We start from the raw sequence: 11,975 nt of genomic DNA, 5'->3' as shown, positions 1-11,975 counted from the left end.
GCTGACAAGCGAGGATAGAGACAGTGGTGGCATTGCAGGCTGGTCTGCATTGGAGCTATAGAACAAAAATTTCCAACACAAAACGATAAACTCATAAAATTCTAAACACAAACTTACTCTAGCCAGTTAAAACAATGGTCAAAGAAATACACACCCCTGGGGATCATACTGCTATTGTTCCATAGCTGGTGTAAGTTCAGCTGTTGGTTTTTCATGACTTCTAGAGGCCACTAACTTTCCATCTCACCTGCACAGTTTCAATTACTCTAATCTTATAGCACTTTAATAATCACCTTGGCTATAAGTTAGAAGCTTTTACTGGCATCTGACAATAAGTAGTAACCAATTAATTACTACTTGTGAGGTTTCTATGTTTTAATCTTCATGCTTCTGAGAGTTCTCTCTAGATAATCACTGGAGAATAGAGTCTATCCCCATGTGGCTATTCCCCTAAAACTAGCTCTATTTAACTAGCTCTAAAATAGACACAAAAGATTGTTACTTTGCATGTAACAAATACATAAGAATAATTCAAAGTACTGTATTTTAAATGTGCTACATCTGCAATTTCAAATAGCCACCACTAGGGGGTGGTGCTAAATACTTAAATGGTAATTCTCAGTCTTGAGTTCAAAAATGCAGATGTCTAGGTCTTGGAGAATCAGGATCTTCTGAGTAAGAAATTGGGAAATCTTCCTTTTTAAAAAAGTCTCCTGAGTGACTTTGAGGCAGGCTAAGTTAGACAACAACAAATCAATTCTTTTTAACTGGTGTAAGTTCCCTCAACCCCATCCACAAAAGAAAATCTTCCTTTAAAAATTGTCATTTTGGCCAGGCGCAGTGGCTTATGCCCACACTTTGGGAGGCCAAGGTGGGCCGATCACCTGCTGTCAGGAGTTCGAGACTAGCCTGAACAACATGGAGAAACCCCGTCTCTACTAAAAATACAAAATTAGCCAGGCGTGGTGGCATAGGCCTATAATACCAGCTATTTAGGAGGTTGAAGCAAGAGGATCGCTTGAACCCAGCAGGCAGAGGTTACAGTGAGCCAAGATCGTGCCATTGCACTCCAGCCTGGGCAACAAAAATAAAACTGTCTTGCAAAAAAAAATAAAAACAGAAAGAAAAGAAAAAGAAAACTGTCATTTTTAACTAAAAGGACAATATGAATATCCACAGAGGGTATCCATGCCCAATCACTTTTCAGCACCTCTACTGACCACCATCATCTCTTGTCACAGCCACTGAAATTGCCTCCTAACCAGTTCCTTTGCTTCCATTTCCCTGGAATCAATCTCCACATGGTATTCTGTCATCTCACTTGCCTGCTCAGAACTTTCTATTTACTACCCATCACACTCAGAATAAAATCCAAATGTCTTACTGCGGCCTGGAAGGCCCTCCTTGAACAGGCCTCAGACCGCCATATCATTCCCTCCCCTTGCACCTTCCACCTTCATGCAAACCTCAGAGCCTTAAGCTCTTTCCTCAGCACGTCCCCAAGATCTTCAGAGCTGACTCCTTCCTCATCTGCTCAAATGTTACAGCCTCAGAGAGTCTTTTCCTTTACCTCACCACCTACCATCAGTCCTGCCAGTGGTGGCTGCAGCCAGGGCCCAGGGGTCAGGAAGTGTTACTAGAAAGAGACAGATTTTGTAGATCCTTTTACAATCACAAAGCAGGAGCACAGAACATATTTTTGAATGAATAAATGGTTAAACTTAAGCTAAATCTAGGTACAAAGTGGGAAAATATTAATATGTCTTAGATGCAAACTGGGACCCCCTCTTTATAATTTTAACTATTCAATAGCTTTTTAACTAAGCTTTCCATACACATTCCACTTTAACATGAGCTACCCTTGTCTGGCACTTAGGAGTGATTTCCTTAAGGACTTAGGAGAGACGTACCTTTTCAAAACAGGCACTTTAGAATTTTCAGAGACCAAGGGATATATAAAGTCGAAATTGCGAAGTCAATATATGTCATTATAATATTTTACTTAATTAATATTTTTAATATTAATAAAGACTGACAAAAGCAGATTTCAGCAAAATCTTCCAGTACTGTCTAGCCCTAGGGCATTCATGTGATCCTCTTACTTGGAGCTGAAGGCTTTGGTGTGTGGCCCCCCAGAGCCCCTCTCCACCCTCATCTGCCCTGCTGACCCAGCGGCCTGGGAGGCTCACCTTTGTGGATTATTGCATCATATGTGTTCCCTTGGTCTCTGTTTCATTTTAGAGTTTGGCCAATGGAAGGTACCAGCAGAAATTAAAAGGATGAGAGAAAACAGAGGGTCTGTTATTTATTCTCCAGCTGCAGATTGGCAGTGGCTGCTTCTCTCTGCCAAAGGGCCTATTTAAGTCAAGCAGCCTCTGCTAAACTACAGGTCTCTCTAGGGTCCAGTAAGTGCCCCCTCCCCTTGACTCCTTAGGTCTGAGGATGGTAATGGCTCTTTGCAGCTACTGGCTCCAGAATGCCCCACTAATCCTGCTTGCACCTTTGTAAATAGCCCCTTCATTAACCTCTCTTCAATCACTCCTTTGGAGTAAGCAATCCATCTACTACATGGACTCAGATGACTACACTTCATCAGGGTAGTGTTGCTCTTCTAGTCTCTTTCTAAAGACAAACAGATCTTAAGTTGCTCAGGTGACTACATTTCAGGCCTTTTCTCTCATTGTCTCCACACTGTCTTCTCTTCTCATTCCCGTCCTGTTCCAAGCTTCCCTCAGCAACAGCTTCACTCATGCTTACCACGCCTGTGCAAAAGGCAGCACTCCCAGAAAAGTCCTAGCATTCTGTAGCTCTCTACCAAAAGGATCCTGGCTTTTGTGTTCTTCCAGAATACTTATATTTTAAGCATGGAGAGCTTCAAGAAAGAATCAGCTACTAAATATTTTTTAAAACGACCATCCCACACCTGTCACCCTGTTTATTCTCAACACCCTATAAATGATACTGCTTTAGGCAAGACTGGTTGTGTGAGCATTTAACCAACAAATATCAGCAACTGGGAAGCCCATAAATAGCAGCAGAGAGGACAAATAGAATGACTCAGTAAGCCCTTTGAGTCAGACTGGCAGGGACTGTCCTTCCTTCATAATTATGGGGCACTAAACCCCATAATCTGTGAAGTCACCTCCGGGTCTCATCTAACCAATATCTTGCATCTAGTTTCCTTTGAAGATGTGCAATCTTCCTTCCTCCCTCTAGCTACTAAGAAATTAAAGTGCTTGGGCTGTGACAGCTTCTGTAAGCCAACAGTCTATGTCTTTAGCAATTAACCCCTTTCTGAGATCAGCTGGTATTCATGTTTGTAGCTGCTCCTAGACCTGGCCTGCACACCCTCAATTGTGAGTCCTTAGATAAGTCACTTCATCTCAGTGAACTTCTTTCGTCTATGATGAGGTAATAAAACTTGCCTCGACTATAATCAAGATCAAAGTCAATTTGGCCAACTACATGACATTTTGGAAAAGGCAAACCATACAGACAAAAAATAGAGCAGTGGTTGCCAGGGACTTGAGGATGAATAGGTGGAACACGTCATATTTTGGGGGCAGTGAAACTATTCTCTATGAGATTATAAAGGTGGGTACATGACATTTTACACCTCTCAAGGCCTGTAGAACTGCACAACACAAAGATGAGCCCTGATGTAAATTGTGGACATCATTTAATAATAATGTATCAAATATGGATTCATCAATTGTAACAAATGTACCTCAGTAATGCCAGATATTAATAGAAAAAGAAACTGCAGGGAGAAGAAAGTACAGGTATGTGGGAATCCTCTTCCCTTTCAGGCCAATTTTTATGTAAACCTAAAACTGCTCTGAAAATAATTTTTTATGACATTACCAGGCCAAAATCAATTAATTAATTTAAAAAGTAAAATAAAAATAATTTTTTAAATCAATTTGGATAAGATATGCGAAAGTGTTTGACAAACTCTAAAGAGCTAAATAAACATAAGGGGTAATACCCAAATGATCTTGAAGAACTTAATTTGGAAAGTTCATTTGGGAATCTGACAAGTAGAACCACAGGTGATGTCTTAATTACCTGTTTTCATGCCTTCGAAGTTGGCTGAGATAAAAGGGTGGGTAGGACTTCTATGAGCAGTTTGCCTTCACTGCTGAATGTAAAGATTTCTACAAAATCCAAGTCATGGTATAAATATTCTACCCTTCCCACAACTACTACCTCTTCGAAATTGCTCAGGAAAGTTTCATACACACTACCCTTCAGCATGTTTCCTTTTGATTTCTCTGCAGCTCTTACACTGCCCAATATTTGGCAGTTATGTTTGATTAAGGTCACATTTTTCAGAGGCAAAAAGTGATGAGAAGATTTCAGGATTAAGTCCAGGATTAAGCTCAGTTAGGTTAGGAAGGAAAATCTTTTCTCCTTTTAAGCCAGAGAATGCTTGACATAGACAAAGCTTCTTACAGTGTTTTGTTATTAGGACTGGGGAGTGAAAGGGTGGGTATTGCTGGGGCCTGGAAAACATCATCACTGATGCCTACCATAACCGCGTCAGGTAGGGAAGATAAACTGTAGGGCAAGAAAGATGACCAGTGGGGTCAAAAATTAGCATAAGTCATGCAGAAATGACAAACAGAGCTTCAAACTCAAGACAGAGGAAGCTGTTGCTCAGGCCTTGCCAAGTGAGATTAGCTAGCTAATTTCAGCCAACTTATTCTGGGATAGTGGTGGTGAACTGCATTTCCTCTCCTGGATAATATATGTACTTTTGACAAGAACCTTCAAAGCTTTTGACAAAGACCTTCAGTGTTCATCACACAATGATTTTTGGAACTCTGTTCTAGGAGCTATTAATAGACTTGCTATGAGAAAAGAAGTTCTACAGTCAAATAACTAGGAAATGCTGCATGTGATGGAGCCCTTTGTGAACAATTATGACACATGTTCATTTTTGCAGGCTCTGCGCAGCCTGCAGCTAAGAAACTATTTAGCTTCATTTAACCCCCAGGTTTGTGTACACATTGAGCAACTTTCACTGTATTCTTACTAACATTTCCGTGAATATCAGCATGAGAAAAAATCGGCTTTAAAAAAGAAGCGGGCCTGCACCGTGGCTCACGCCTGTAATCCCAGCACTTTGGAAGGCCGAGGCAGGCAGATCGTTTAAGGTCAGGAGCTGGAGACCAGCCTGGCCAACATGGCGAAACCCTGTCTCTAATAAAAATACGAAAATTAGCCATGCCTGGTGGTGCATGCCTGTAGTCCCAGCTACTCAGGAGGCTGAGGCACGAGAATCACTTGAACCCAGGGGGTTGCAGTGAGCTGAGATCATGCAACTGCACTCCAGCCTGGGCAACAGAGTGAGGCCCCATCAAAAAAAAAAAAAAAAAAAAAAACAAAACGAAGCAACTAATGGTGAAAGTAAAGCCACCCTGACATGATAATGAAAGGGCCACTTTGGGGAAATGACCTCACATTTGCAGTTTCCCCACTTATCCAGAGGTGAGTATGGTGTACTCTCCATGTAGTGACAATAAATATATTTATTAAATAAATAAACCCTGTGTCCACAATTTCCCCACAACTCCATGTTAGATCCTGTTATCATCCATTAGGTATTAAAGTGCTTTCAGCCAAGGAGCACTCAGGTGTTAGCTCTAGATTCTGAGGTAGTACTACTGGAAACTAGAAAACATGGAGAAACAGGTGTCTGAAAAGAGGATCAGAACAGAGAACAGCATCTGATGTGAGGAACTGAAAAAAAAGCAAGCTGTAAAACTGACATCTCTTGCATTGCCTCCCACTCACTATCTGAAAATGTAGACAGAAACATCTAGGTATTAGGTTGATGCAAAAGTAATTGCGGTTTTTGCCATTTAAAGTGTATTTAAGACTCAACATCCCTAATGAAAGATATGTGAAGTTTAAGCCTCTCTAAATACTAATAAGATACGTAGTGTTTGCACATAGAAGGATGGGAAAACAGGCAATGAGAGAGACTTCTTTGCTGCTATCACTGTAGTGAATGTGTACGCTTAGTTGCCTGGAATCTGATAGTTGAGGTCACTTTTCAAAACCACTCCCAATTTCAGGGCACAGAATGTCTTAGTAACACCCACAAGCTTCATCTAATGAATGTGACTAAAGCCAGAAAGCAGCCCTGAGGTTTTTCACAGAGAATGAGAGTCTGCCCTGCCTAGGAATATACATGCCCCTGTGCAGAGTGGGCTGGCAGCTGTCCCCTCCTGATGCTTGCCCTGCGGGGGAGCAGAGCCAGGGTGGAAACCTGCTATGGGCAGAATGAGGCTGGGCTGGGCTGGAATGAGCCACTCCCTTAAAGAATCTAAATGAGGATGAAGAATTTCTGAACCAGCCAGGGGCCAAAGCCCATCCAAGAATAGAAGTGGAAGTAACACAGGCTTTTTAAGTTTCGTACATAGCAATGAAGATTCCAACATTGTTTCTAAGGCGGCTTTTGTTTCCCTGGAGAACTCTATTTTCAAAGTGGACTTCCTTGCACAAAGAGAGCTTCAATAAAATTGGTTACTGGTCTCAGTGGCTCACGCCTATAACCCCAGCACTTTGGGAGGCCAAGGCAGGCAGATCGCGAGGTCAGGAGTTTGAGACCAGCCTGGCCAATATGATGAAACCCCGTCTCTACAAAAATTAGCTGGGCATGGTGGCGCACACCCATAGTCCCACCTACTTGGGAGGCTGAGGCAGAAGTATTGCTTTAACCCAGGAGGTGGAGGTTGCAGTGAGCTGAGATCGTGCCACTGCACTCCAGCCTGGGAGACAGAGCAAGACTCCATCTCAAAAATAAATAAATAAATTAATTAAATTAAATAAAATTGGTTGTGTGAGTGTTAAGTGTGAATTCAAAGAATATTAGGCTGGGTCTCAAGCATATGTTACTACAGAAGGCAGATAACAACTCAGAAGCCAGAGGTGCCTCATGAGTATACTGAGGTACCCAGACACGGGCAACATCCAAACAGGAAGAGCACACTGCACAGTGGCTGTGAGCATGGGTTTTCCATGAGACAGACCTCAATTAGAATCTCAGCCTTAACACTTACTAGCTGCGAAATCTGGGGAAACCTTGCTGTACAATCTTGCTGAGCCTTGGTTTCCTTAACTGTAGAGAGACTAAGAATCTCTAACTTGCTTGGGGATTCCATGCAATAACATGTATCACAGGCCAGGCACAGTGGCTCACACCTGTAATCCCAGCACTTTGGGAGACCGAGGTAGATGCATCACTTAGCCCAGGAGTTTAAGACCACCCCCAGCAACACGCTGAAACCCCATCTCTACCAAAAACAAAACAAAACAGCTAGGCATCGTGGCATATGCCTATAATCCCAGCTACTCGGGGGGCTGAGGTGGGAGAATCACCTGAACTTTGAAATTTGAGGCTGCAGTGAGCCAAGATGGCACCACTACACTCCAGCGTGGGAGACAGAAGTAAGACCCTATCTCAAATAATAATAATACCTATAATATTTAGCATTGTACCTGGCATATCATAAGTACTTGATATATTACAGTCATTATAAAATTTCTCTCCAGGACTGGGTTAGAAAATATGAGGAAAATAGACAAGTCCATAGACATAATTAGAAAAGAGAGTAAGTTAAACTCTCCTATGACTTGATAAAATGTCTGTAGAAAAAGACTACTTCAGCAGGGTTGCATCAGATAAATTAAACACATCCCCTCCCCATATTTGTGCCTGGGCCTTTATATCCTCAGCATAACATTGAACTGATAGGACCAGAAGGTACTGGGAGAAGTGTAAAGATGGTATGTGACTGAATTGTGGGTGGGTGATTTGCTTCATAGGAATTCTTTGGTTTTTGGAGAAGAGGGCCAAATTGTGATTTTGTCATGAAGCTGGCATTTTATGATCATTTTTAACTTCCATTATAGTTTTAAATAAGTTCCTGGCAGTCTTCAACTTTTACAAAGCCTTCCTGGAAACAGGGTCAGAAAACAAAAAGGGTGAAGCCAAATCCCTTTCCCCTACATTTGCTGTGCTAAAAAGACAGACCGGGGTCCCTCTCAAAGCTGACCACCCCTCACTTCCCAGTTCCCCTCACTCCTGTGCGCTGTTCAGACACCCCACTGCAGTGCTTTCAGCCCACAGGATAGAAAGGAAAAGCTCAAGGATATTGTTACAAAACACAGTTATAAGATCAATGGAATGGTTTTGAATGCATTTGCTTGCTAATGGGAATTTTTACAAGAGGGAAATAAAAGAGAAATTAGTTCAAATTTCCCTAGACAGATGTTTTAAAGAAATCTGAGCCTTCTAAAATGCTACCAAAAAGCTTTTCTAAATTCTGCAAATAAAGCAAAATTGTTGTTAGTTAAATGCATAATGGTTATTATCACCAGTATATTAGTTTTAGAGCAAATTTACACCACAGTGGAGTTGTATTTTCATGTACTATGAGTACATTTTGTCATTCATTAGGGTCCCTGCTAAAATCAAAGTAACAATATATTAGGCCCATTTTAAAGAAGCTAGAAAACAGTTTTACTACCTTTTATTGGTTTAGAAAGTTATACTGCTGTGTTTTTTCTTTAATGATATCATTAAGTATCTGGCCAAATATCCCTGTCCAAGGAATTAAATATTTAATCATTACATCATTTCCATGGGAGTAATCACTGTCACTGAGTGTTACAGCTTAGTTTCTAAATGTACATGGTAGCCAGAATCCTGCTGGCCTTAGAGATGACATTTCCACATATTTAGGAGGGTCCAAACTAACTGAGTTACATCAGCTATTTGTTGAAAGAGTCCCACCAAAATATGGTAAGAGGCCCATAAAAAGGAATCAGAGTGTTTACTTACTTGCCTGTTTAAAGTAGTGTCAGAATAATAGATCAACACAAAATAGAGGCTGCCTATACTGTTCACAGAAATAGTATGTAAAAAAAAATGCTATTATTGATCAAAGTAGACCCCCAACATGGTAACACATAAGAGAATTTGGAATTCTAGAACTATAAGAAAGGGGAGATATAGGAAGTAGGCACAAAATAAGGAGAAACTTTCAATAATCAGCTTTAGTTTAGCTGATCATTAAATGACAGTATTTACTATAGTGTTTTATGTCTTTGCTAGTTTAAGCACATGTTCTATTCTTCAATTCAAGATCAGAGCATTTTTGCTTTCACTTTAGGGAAATCATATGTCAAGAAACATTTACTTGTATATCCCAAAACATTCAGATTTTGTGGTAAAAATTAATGTATATGATGTATATTTAGACAACAGCTACTGGTTGCCCTCTCCAAAAAAGTTAAGCTGCACAAAGACTGAGTTCTTGATGTAAAGAAAATGGTAATTATAAGCAGTCCTGTAGTCCCTGAGGAAAAGGATTCCTTCACTCTCTAAGGAAGAATTTATTTATACAGCATGAACAACTATCTGCTGAATTTTAATTCTGTCCTTTTTCAGAAATAAATTTGGGCTCTGCTTTTAAAAACAAGCCCAAGAAATAACAGTTTGAAGGGGTCTGAAATCAGAAGTCTGCAGACTGCTGGCAGGAATGTTCAATATTCATATCCATTCTACAATTGACCTCACGTACTATAAGGCTTTTCCTCAACTTGAAATGTCAGTGGTCCCTCAAACAAGCCTCAGCATGTGTTTGCCTCATGCTTGACTCTAACTCTTACTTTTGGACTGAAACAAAAGCCAAAGGCAAATCCTGGTGACCCTCAACACTCCAGGAATGACCCAGCATTGGGTATGGTCTCCTTGGAGAAAATCAGACAAATATGAGAAAACAAATAGGGATGCAGTCTGAATTTAGTGGGGCACTAAGCAACTCTTTTTTCTCATTTTCATATTTTCCATTTTTGTTGTAACACGTGCTTCATTCACGGGGTATGTGACAATCCAGAAGGATGCCACCCTCCAGGACAACTTGTGTCTGAGCATAGAGTTTAAGAGACCCGGCCATTCACTTGGCACAGCTACCAAGGATGGTCTTTTGGAGTTTTTCAGAAAGGATGGAGTTTTTCAGAGATGTATCCTCATGCGACAACCTAGTCAATGTATCCTCATTGTTTGATTTTCCTACATAATATATACTCCCTTGGTAAAAACATCCACATTTTCAATTATTAACTATATTCAAATCCCCTGGTCCCTCCACTGAGCACCAACGCTATATATCCAACTCTTGTGGACATCTTCACTGCTGGTCCTACAAAGCCCATCACATTCAGCGATGCTCGCATCATCCCCCCACTTTCCCTAACCATTTATTTCCCTTCCTGTCTCTGCTGCCTCAGTGAACAGCACTTCCATCCCGCAAAGCTCCTCAGCCAGACACCTGACTTTCTCTTCCTCACAACCATCCATGACCAAGCCTGCCAATTTCACCCCTATTAATAATTTCCCCTGAACCAGTCCACTCCCCTCCATCTCTATTGCCATTGTCCTGGGGGAGGAGGCCGCTACCTTCTCAAACCTATGTTACATCACAGGCTTCCTAACCAAAACGCTCAGCATCTTCTAGAGCACTAGCGCTTTCAAAGGCTCAGTCCAACCCTTCTCACCCTCCTGCTCAAAACCTCCTCTGACTGCCTCAATCTAAACCCAAACTCTTTGATGTGGCATGAAATTCATTTCTTGATCTATCTTGTTTATCATGATAATCTCATCCCTTGCACTCTATAATCTAGTCATGCTACAACCTAGTCACTGTATTTCAATTCCGTTTTGTTCTAATTTTTTTTTTTTGGGGGGGGACAGGGACTTGCTATGTTGCCCAGGCTGGATTGCAGTGGCTACTCCCTATCATGATCATAGTGCACCACGGCCTCAAATTCCTACGCTAAAGCCATCCACCCACCTCAGCTCCAAGGACTATAGGCTCACACCACCACACCTGGCCCTCTGTTTACTTCTCTTTTTCCTCTAGTAGGTTACAAACTCCTCAAAAACAAAGATTTAGTTCTATTCACAGTTGTAACCTAGCACCTAGCTCAATGCCTGCACATAGCAAATGTTCAATCATTAAACTAAAATTTATTTCTCGCATGGTTTTTTCTTAAGTTTTGACGGTTCCAATTGAAAGAAGACAACATGATTAGACATTAATAAATAAAAAGCTCAGATGTGTGACACCTGCCTGCATCCTTGCAATAAAAGTTGTATTTTCTGCAAGTAATTTTCTTCCTGTTTTATGTGAGGAATTAAATATATCAGTGTGTCATAGTGTTAGAAAAGGAGAACTTTGGCTTTCAGATAATACAACACCTAAAAAAGTTTTATGTCATCTGTACTAGAAATTCCTAGGCTGCTTACTCAGGATTCATTAGTTACTTTCTCATTGCAAGTGCCAGAAAAGTGCCAGAAATCCAACTCAATTAACTTAGACACTCTACCCCACAAAAATTGATAATCAGTTCATGCAATCCAAGAAAAAAACTGAATTACCAATACACAGAAAGGACAGTCATGCATTTAGGTCTGAGAAAGGACTCAAAACCAAGATTCAAAAGCTATCAGACTCACTGTGACTCTCCTCTGAAAAAATAAATAAATAAACCTGCATACTCTAGTTCACTTCATATGATGGGAAAAAAAGCACGGTATTATTTTCTAGGGCTGCTATAACAACATACTAAAACCGAGTTGGCTTAAAACAACAGAAATCTTTTGTTTCACAATTCCAGAGGTTAGAAGTCCAAACTCAAGGAGCCGGCAGGGCCACACCCACTCAGAGGACTTTCCAGGAGAATGGTTTCTGGCCTCTCCCAGCTTCGGCATTTGTGGGCAATCCTTGACAGACGTTGGCTTGTATATGCGTCACTCCAGTCACATAACCATCTCCTCCCTATGTCTCTTCGCATGGTCTTCCTTCTGTGTGTGTCTGTCTCTGAGTCTAAATTTCCCTTTTTTATTATATAAGGACACCAGTCCTATTGATTAGGTCCTACTCTAATGACCTCATTGT

Source organism: Sapajus apella, unplaced genomic scaffold (assembly GCF_009761245.1).
Source record: "Sapajus apella isolate SASKATOON/1434 unplaced genomic scaffold, GSC_monkey_1.0 scaffold1, whole genome shotgun sequence".
NCBI classification, from domain to species: Eukaryota; Metazoa; Chordata; class Mammalia; order Primates; family Cebidae; genus Sapajus; species Sapajus apella.
Note: the sequence above shows the minus strand (reverse complement) of the source record.